Source organism: Oryza sativa, chromosome 2 (genome assembly GCF_034140825.1).
Source record: "Oryza sativa Japonica Group chromosome 2, ASM3414082v1".
NCBI lineage: Eukaryota > Viridiplantae > Streptophyta > Magnoliopsida > Poales > Poaceae > Oryza > Oryza sativa.
Window position 1 is genome coordinate 17,166,096 of NC_089036.1, and position 9,423 is coordinate 17,175,518.

The 9,423-nt window shown below is 48.8% G+C and overlaps 1 pseudogene; it reads right to left on the minus strand.

The window, feature by feature from the left end:
• Positions 1-2,251: 2,251 nt before the first annotated feature.
• LOC107277293 (phenolic glucoside malonyltransferase 1-like) lies at positions 2,252-3,649 on the minus strand (annotated as a pseudogene).
• Positions 3,650-9,423: the final 5,774 nt, after the last annotated feature.

Consider the following 9,423-nt stretch of genomic DNA (forward strand, 5'->3'; position numbering starts at 1 on the left):
TTATTCCAGCCATAGGTAAGACAGGACCCAAAAAGGAGAGATACAAAATAGACTTATTTCAAAGATAAGCACGATAGATGTGCCTTCGGGCCGGCCCAGCACGGTCAGACTCTAACTAGGCTGTGCTTGGGCCATAGGTGGAGGCCGTGGGCGGGCATGGCCGTTTGGCGGGCCGTGCCGGGTCGTGCCTGGCCGAGCGGCCCACTTGGCCATCTATAGTTATGGGTAGCTTTGGACTTGTGTGCTAATTAAAGCCACAAAACGAGCGATGGAAAAAACAATGTGAACTGCATGAGTGTAGAAAAAGAATAAAAACAAAGGTGAGAGAAAATAAGGGTGTAGATTCTAAACTCTCTCGAGTAGTCGAGTGAAGATTCTCTGGTTATTTGCATGTCATCTAAATAGTTATAAAAAAAATAAAAAAGTGTACGACATGCGGGGCATATGCTATTAAAAAAAGTGTAGTGAACTAAACACATACGTTTTATAATGTAAGACTTTCTAACATTATAGATGTTAATGAATCTAGGCATATGTATATCTAATTTCATTAACATCTATACAAAAGTAGACAATGCTAGAAAGTCTTACATTATACCACGGAGGAAATACCTAATAAATTATGGCACCTAAGATTGTGGCGTGGTAAAGTGTGGTCAAACACCCCATATTACCAGACATCTAGACCTCAGACATTGCACATTCCCCATCAAAGTTCCAATTCAAAATTTGATGAGTTAACCGCTCTTTACACACATGCACCGTACACAATATTCCATTTGTACATTTAATATTTTATAGTTTCTACAGAAATTTATATCTACAAAATTTCCGAGAAAAATGATATTGCACAATTGCATAAACATTATATTTTACACAATTATAAACATAATGTTCGGTTTTGAGAAAAAAAGTACTTTTCATAAAAAAACACATGTCATAACATTTCTAAATTTATTTATTTGTGCTTTTGTGCACAAAAAATAACAATATTTCCAATAAAAACATAACAACACAAGGCAAGCTCCGCACCGACCGCACGACTGCCGGCATTGGATTTGTATCACTGGCTTCAGATCCGCACCGTGACACCTCGCCACCGCCGTAGTAAGGCACGCCGAGCTCCACCTAAATTCCGGCCACCATGCCTCGCCCCCTGCAAGAGTGAGGTCCGCGGGATATGATTTGGGGAAAGACGGAAGGAGAGAAAGAGAGAGTGAGGTGATAGGGATCCGGGAAGGAGGGATAAGAGAGAGAGTGGGCTCTATTTATGTAAAGTTAAATCGTATTCATACAATGGAACCCACCGTATGAGAGAAATTATTGCTTTTCCACATTAGGTGCATAAATCGTGATGCATTGACAGAGGACTGTGGGAAATGGCGGCCCGGTGGTATGTGGTGGACACAGGTGAGCAACGAGGTGTCAGCGGTGGCATGGAAGCCACGGGGATGGAGGAGAGTGGTGGGCCGGTAAGGGCAAAGCGAAGGTTCTGGTTAGAAGACAGGGGCTAGCGGTGGCGGATCCGACGGTAGGGAGGCACCGAAGACAGGGAAGCAGGCGGGGTGGGAGGACCTCGCCACCGTCAGCTTGGGGAAGGGGGAGGTGATGGAGGAGGCCAGCCAAGGGGCCTCGTCGGCGTCGTTAATGCCGCCCGGCCAACTGGTGAGACCGAGCGGTGGTGAAGAAGGTGGGGCAGATTTCTGATCACCTGACTCTTGCCCTCTCGTGTGCTGTGCGATGATGGCGGGGAGGGAGGAGAAGAGTAAGGTGTTAGGGTTGGAAGTAATGCTAACCCAACAGTCTAGAATTTGCCATATTTAGGAGAGTGTTTTCTATCAAATGTCAAATAAATAGTCCCATATACTCCCTCCGCCCCTAAATATTTAACGCCATTGACTTTTTAAAACATGTTTGACCGTTCGTCTTATTAAAAAACTATATGTATACTTTTATGTATTTAACAATGAATCAAATGATAGGAAAAAAATTAATAATTACATAAATTTTTTAAATAAGACGAACGGTCAAACATGTTTAAAAAGTCAACGGCGTTTCATATTTAGGGACGGAGGGAGTATTTAACAAACACTTCATAAATGGTCACAATAGGATACTAATCCATGTCAAATATATCCACCACAAACAATGAAGTTGATACAATTGAAAACTGAATTTTACAGTCTTACAGATTCAAATTTAAATTACACTAGTACGAAGTAGTATATAACTGGTATAGCGCTGACCAGCTATTGACAGCCACCTAGCTATGACTGGATCACGACGACAGCCACGCGACTTCATCGCGGAAGCACCTCCGGAACCTCTCCATCCGCTCCGGCGACAAAGCGATGCCTACCTCAATCTCAATGCCGCCGGAGCAGCCGCCACGGCCCTCCGCCACCGACATCGCGCCGGTCTTCGCCACGGACACGATCTCCACCTTCGCCGGACTCCCGAACCCAAAGTCGACGTCGTACACGCGGAACCTCGGTGACCCGGCCACCGACAACGGCCAGGTCGTCACCTCTGCCCTGTGCTCCCTGCACCTGTCCCAGTAGCCTTGATCATATCGCATTCCTTCGTCGACGGCGGCGGCGATCGCAGCGCAGGCCGCGAATAGGCCATCCGCGCCGGTTGCGGCGATGTCCATTCTGGGCGCCGACGCGAAGCACGTGCCGATGCAGTTCCCGAGGTACTTGTCCGGGATGTGGGGTTCCATCCGTGACCGGAGATCGGTGGCGAAGACGAGGTGGGCACGGCGGCCATGGTTCCGAGGCTCTGCTTCGACGTCGCCGCCCGCGCCTAGTGCGGCCCGGACATGGCACCGCCATATGACGGCGAACGTCGCGACGATGGACGTGCACCGCGGAGGCAGCACGCCGCGGCGCTGACCCTGTCCCTGATGCTCTGCAGGTTTTCCCTTGACAGCGTGAATGTGGTGAGGAGCTTGCTGTCGACGACGTCGGGGTCGGGCGAGTTGGTCGTCCTCGTCTTTACATGGTGGATATCTTCACGTTCAGGGATGGACGTGCGGTCGATGACGGGCGGCGGCGGCGCCTGAGCAGATGGCGGCCCAGGTGTGGAGGAAGTTCGTGGAGCTCGAGCCGTCGCAGGCGGCGTGGTGCACGGTGACGCCGAGGGCGAGGCCGCGCGGCGCCGCCGGCCGCAACAGCACGGTGGCCTGCACGGCCAGCACCGCGCCGCCATCCGGGAGCTCCGGCACGAGCGGCTCAATCCTGGCAACCTCCCTCGGGTCATCCGTGGCCAGCTCATCGACACCGACGCCGTGTGCTCGGCGACGGTGAAGGCGATGGCGTCGCCTGGCTGGTAGAAGAGCTCGTACCGGTTGGCCTTGCCGGGCGTGCGGCGGAGGCGGACGGTGAGCGGGTAGAAGACGTGGAGCGCGCGGGCTAGGGAGTCGACCAACCTGGACAGCGCAACGTCGACGTCACATGTGGCACCGCCTCCGCCGTCGCCGAGGCGGTAGAAGAAGACCCGCTCGACGGGTGGGGCGATGAGCCACATCGCGTCGAGGAAGGTGACACTAGAACGGATACCCTCATCTCAATCGGGCGGTAAGCCCCATCTCAATCGGGCACAGCGTCCGTCACAGGCTAGAAGTCACTGATGTGAAGAGTTATCTCAATCGGGCAAACGGCCGTCACGAATGAATATATCTCAATTGGGCCCTAAGTAAAGCCCGTCACCGATAGCTTTGACCCAGACAACCAGTCAAACTATAGCCTGTCACAGATGACCTATCTCTATCGGGTCACAACTAGCGCCCGTCACAGATGACTACTAACCTTTATCGGGCCTAAACTAGAGCCTGTCACAGATGATACTCATCTCAATCGGGCCTAAACTATAGCCCGTCATAGATGACTGATGACCTCAATCGGGCCTAAACTAGAGCCCGTCACAGATGACTGCTGACCTCAATCGGGCCTAAACTAGAGCCCGTCACAGATGACTAGTGACCTCAATCGGGCCTAAGCTAGAGCCCGTCACAGATGACCTCATCTCAGTCGGGCATTTAGTTATGGCCCGTCACAGATGATTATAATCCACAAAAAAAAATTTTGTTTTTTGGCTAGCCTCAGGCCTTTGCTAGCCATGCCCGCTGCAAAAATGACAGAAACAAACACAGATATCCAATATCCCCAGCTCCCCAGCATCACCCATTCATACATATGCATTAACATACACAGACATCAATATATTTCACACAACCACACATTCACAGCCATATCATATTTCACATCCATTCACATATTTCACATCCATTCAAATATTTATCATATTTCACCTGCAAAACCGAGTTAATTGGATCAAATATTTATTTAGCAAGTCTTAACATAAACATATGAAATATATACATAAATATAAGCATCACAGTTACATCACCACAGTTGCATAATAAGTGTTCATCATTGCCTAAACATAGAAGTTCAACATTGTTCATCATTTTAGTTTAAGCCTAAACATTCCTTTGGGGTTAATTATTTCGTGGAGGATGAAGCTGGCTATCTCCTCGCGAACCTCCTCAAAGCTGGTAGTCAGAGACTTGGTTATTGTGCCCTACATTGTCATAATTCCAGATTATGCCATCGATCATATATAAGTACTAAAATGTAGTTAGTCTATCACAATTGAGACCACCGACCTCAAACTCAGCCAAAGTCTTCACCTTTTCTCTATACAGAAGTCACATGTTGTGGCACACATGGAATCCGCACTGGTCACCTATTTGTTGCTTCACCGGGAAGTCTTTTTTGTGGATGAGGGTGTCATGTCCTGTCTTCCTGAGGCCTCCTCTTTGCACGTATTGGGCCCACGCTTCATCTATCGCTAGTTGAATTGGGGTCCAATCATATGCGTTCTTATCAATTCTAGAGTTCAGGTAATGACATGTACTCCATTTATGTGTTATGACCAGAAGGATCCAATAGGCACTGCGGCATTAATATAGTGAAAGTTAATTAAGTACTCAAGGAATGTGTCATGCTGTTGTGTATATTTAGTTAACACACTTACTATTGATTATAGGCACACATAATGTACTTCTTGTCTCGGCGGGACCACAATGTGTCGTAGATGTAGTTGACCATTCCTTGACGGTCATTCTGGAGATTTGTGACAGTGACCACTTGTGGATCAAGGAAGGCAACTTCCGGTGCATGCTTCTGACACCATTGCCAACTTAACCTACACACAGGATCAATGATCTTGTAAGCAAGTTAAATCGATTGTTATTACCAGAATGAGTTGGGCGACAATACTTACAAGGAGTAACACTTAAGGAGGCTTGTGTCCACCGCTCGGAGCCTGTAGAGGTCGAAAAGATCCTTGAAGTCGACCACGATATAATTTGTTGGACCAAGGAATGACTTTCCATCGTGCTGTCCAAGAATATCGGTAGCTTTACTTGGCTTCCTGGCGTTAGATTTCTCCATGTAGTATAAGTGAAGGTCCTTACAAGTGGTGCCCATTGCAGCAAGCACGTCATCTCCAACCAATGGCATGCCTAGTTGGAACTCCTGTGGAGCGACGTATTTCTTCTTGACCTCTTTGCCCTTAGTCTCTTCCTGGCCCTTGCCCAGATCTAGCTTTCTTGGAGCTAGAAGCGAGGCCTGCACCTTTCCTCCCCTTCCTCTCCCCTTTGCTTCGGGTTTATCGAGAGTAATTCTCTGAGGGGAAGAGTGTGCCTTCCTGCTCTTCTTCATCGGTGGGGGTTTATGAATCGCCTTGCTGTCGGCCTCCATTCGGTCCTCCCCAAAATCCGCGTCGTACTGCAACTGCACATCGTAAGATTGTGCATGACGATCTTGAGCAGGAGGGGCTGAAGGAGCAGAGGCGGGTCTCTTTGGTGGACGACCGCCTGGTGCAGTGGTTGGCCTCGCTGTAACCCTGATCTCAATGAGGTCCTTGGGCCATTGGATGAAGGTACCACGAGCATTTCCTAGTGAGAGGACCTCGTCGTTCGGTGGATACTTCAGAGGGAACAGCTCGTATTCGGGCTTCACCGAGTCAACTTGAACTTTTGCACAGTCGGCCCTGAGTTGCGCTCCATGCACTGTTGTCTCTGGGGTCGGCTTGTACGCAAGTCCCTCGGCTGCTAGAACAGTGAAGGTCGGCATCACCCTAACTGTGAGGGTGCAGCTCGTTGGTTCCTGCGATAGATTAATCAATTTTTTTAGAATACTATATATCATATGGATTCGTTACGTCTTTCATGTATTGAGTAAGTTCACGGTTACCGTTATGTGGTCGACGGCGCTGTCGATCGATGTTGGATTTTCCGCCAACTCAGTTGATGCGCAACTGCTGCATTTTTCGGTGGGACTTCCTAACTCTTTGTGCGCAGCAGCAGCGGCGGCCTGGGGGATCTGTTGCTCTTCTCGGATCTCTTGCCTAATCTTGGCCCTCATCGACTCGAGCTTTTCGTCGAATTCAGATGTCAGCTCAGCTCGTATCGACTCCCGGATCTTGGCTTCAAGGCGTGCATCTTTCTCCGCCTTGTTGGAAGTCCGCTTCTTGTACTGCCACGCGTAGTCTGGAAATCCATACTTCCAGGGAACAGAAGACCCAACGCCCCGTGTCCGTCCACGGTGTTCCTTGTTGCCCAACGCTTTCGTGAGGAGGTCGTCCTCGCGTCTTTGAGAGCAGGCCTCTTGCGAGGCTTGTTGCTCGGCAACCAACTCCTTCTGCATTACAACTTAGTGGGGTCAAATAAACTGCATGATGGGAAACAATGTGAACATCTAGTTTGATTAGACACTTACTATAGCTTCATATACTCGTTGATCTTCTGCATTTTGCATGAAGATTGTGCCATCATCATGTTTCTGGTACCTAGCCTTGGCCCAGTTCCTAGCCCGAGGGTGTGGGATATCGCCAAACACGAGCGGTGTGCACGATTCCTCCGCTTCTTCATCCTCACGCTGCCATTCCTCTTCCTTACCGGCATATCCGACGGTACTAAGCCGGTGCGGATGCTGGTTCCTGGTCTGGAGCAAGCGATATGCCTCGCTTCTAGCTCTGGACTCGGGGGTCGACTTCTTCGCATAGAATTCCTCCCATACCTGTTCCGTGATCCAAGGAAATTTCTCTCTTGGATCTGGATTTGCCGGGTTGTAAACGAACTCGCCGACTAGCTTAGTCTTGAAGTTCTTCCGAGCAGTGCCCATAACCTTGAAAGCAGCCCGCCTGATACGGTCCTCATGCTCCGCAGGATAATCAAAGCTCTCCTTGAACGTTAGCCAAGCAATGTCCTTCTCTGCGGCCGACACGAGCTTGAAGTCGTCTTGCAGAATACTGAATTTCTGCCTCCCTATGACCTCGCAGATAGACCTAAATCGGCTCAATATTTTCCTTGGAGATGTCGGCAACCCTACGGCGTCCACCACTGTTATGCGGAACCGTTCCTTAGGAATTTTATTCCCTGTCCTAGGAGTACGTGCCCTTGAGGACCCACTAGTTGTTGTCGACATTGGTTCGCCTTGCTGAGACATTGTCTACTTTTTTTCCAAAAAAACACAATTGAGTGCTACAATCTATTACAATCTATTTACCACATTTCACAATAATTTCATTAATGCACCACATTTCATCCCAACATAAATAAACCACATTTCATCCCAACATGAATAAACCACATTTCATCCCAACATGAATAAACCACATTTCATCCCAACATAAATAAACCACATTTCATCCCAACATGAACCATATTGCATATAAATAAAGTTAAATGAACCACATTTCATCAATCACTACAATCATCTATCACAACATGAATAAATGCACCACATTTCATCCCAACATCGACATGTCTCACTCACAGTTCAATCACATATGATCCACATCCACATTTCAATGACATGTCATTCACAGTTAGCAGAGGGCGGCGCGATGGAGGACTCACCTGAGGATGGCCGATGGGGCTCGGTGGCGGCGGCGCCCGGGCTCGGTGGAGGGCGGCGCTGGTCGGTGGAGACGCCGATCGGGTAGGTCGGCACCAGGCAGGCGGCGTCGTGCTCGGTGAGGGTCGGCGACGTGGGTCGGTGAGGACGCGGGCGGCGACGACGAGGAAGGCCAACACCGGTCCGGTCGGTGTAAAGGCTCGGTGGCGGCGGCGGCGGGCTCGGGGGGGGGGGGGGGTCGTCGGTGAGGAGGCTCGGTGGCGGAGGTCCGAATGGAGGGCCGAGGAGGCTCAGTGGTGACGGCGGCAGGCTTGGCGAGGGAGGACGATTGCGGCGGCGGCGGGCTCGGTGGCGACGGCGGCGGGCTTGGTGAGGGAGGATGACAGCAACGCTAGGGTTCTAAGGAGGTGGGAAACTGTAGCGGGACTTAGAAAAATTTTCGATCCGATCTGAGAAACCCTAGTTATATTAGAGTGATGAGTCATCTCAATCGGGCTTTGCCGTAGAGCCCGTCAGAGATGACTCATCGGTGACGGGCTCCATACTAATGCCCGATTGAGATGACATTCAGGCCCGTCACGGATGACTCATCCGTGACGGGCCCTAAGATAATGCCCGATAGAGATCGATTAATCTCTATCGGGCTTGAACTAAGGCCCGTCACCGATGACTATTTTTCCATTTCCCAGATAAGTCTTTATATTTGTGAGTACAAAATATATAGCTGCTGTATAATAATTTATTTTATTAGTCATAACACATTTTTGGATAGTAAATGATTTCAAATCGAAATATGGTCAACAACAAAATTGATCCTCTCATCAAGATCTACAACTTTTATTTTGGTCATTTGTCTATATAACTTTGTTTCCAACAGCTTGAAATTGATTTTGACAATATGACAAATGTAAACAGCATTTGTAAATATTACATGACTGTAGATCAAGGCGCGCGTTCAACCCGTCCTTTGTCTTCCCGAGAATATTCAACATCAGGCCAACCAAACTCTCACACACATTCTTTTCTACATGCATGAGATCAATGCAATGATGGACATCAAGATCTTTCCAGTAAGGTAGCCGCCAAAATATGGATTTTTTCTTCCACATACCCTTCTCCTTTGTCTTGTTACGTTTACTTTTCTTCCCAAACTCATTGCTTATGTCCTTGACCATATTGTGGACCTCATCTCCGGACAAATCTTTGGGAGCAGGCTGAAGTTCTCTCTTACCATTAAAAATTTTCTTCTTTCTTCTAAATGTGTGACGTAGCGGGAGCCACCTCCGGTGACCCATGTATACCATCTTTCGTGATTTCTTCAGCCACCGGCTTTGTGTATGTTCCTTGCAATCGGAGCATGCCTTCTTTCCTTTTATAGTTTGTCCGGAAATATTACCGAGTGTAGGGTAGTCATTAATGGTGCAGAACAATAGAACTCTTAGCTTGAAGTTCTCCTGACCATATGTATCCCAAGTTTCCACACCTTCTTTCCAAA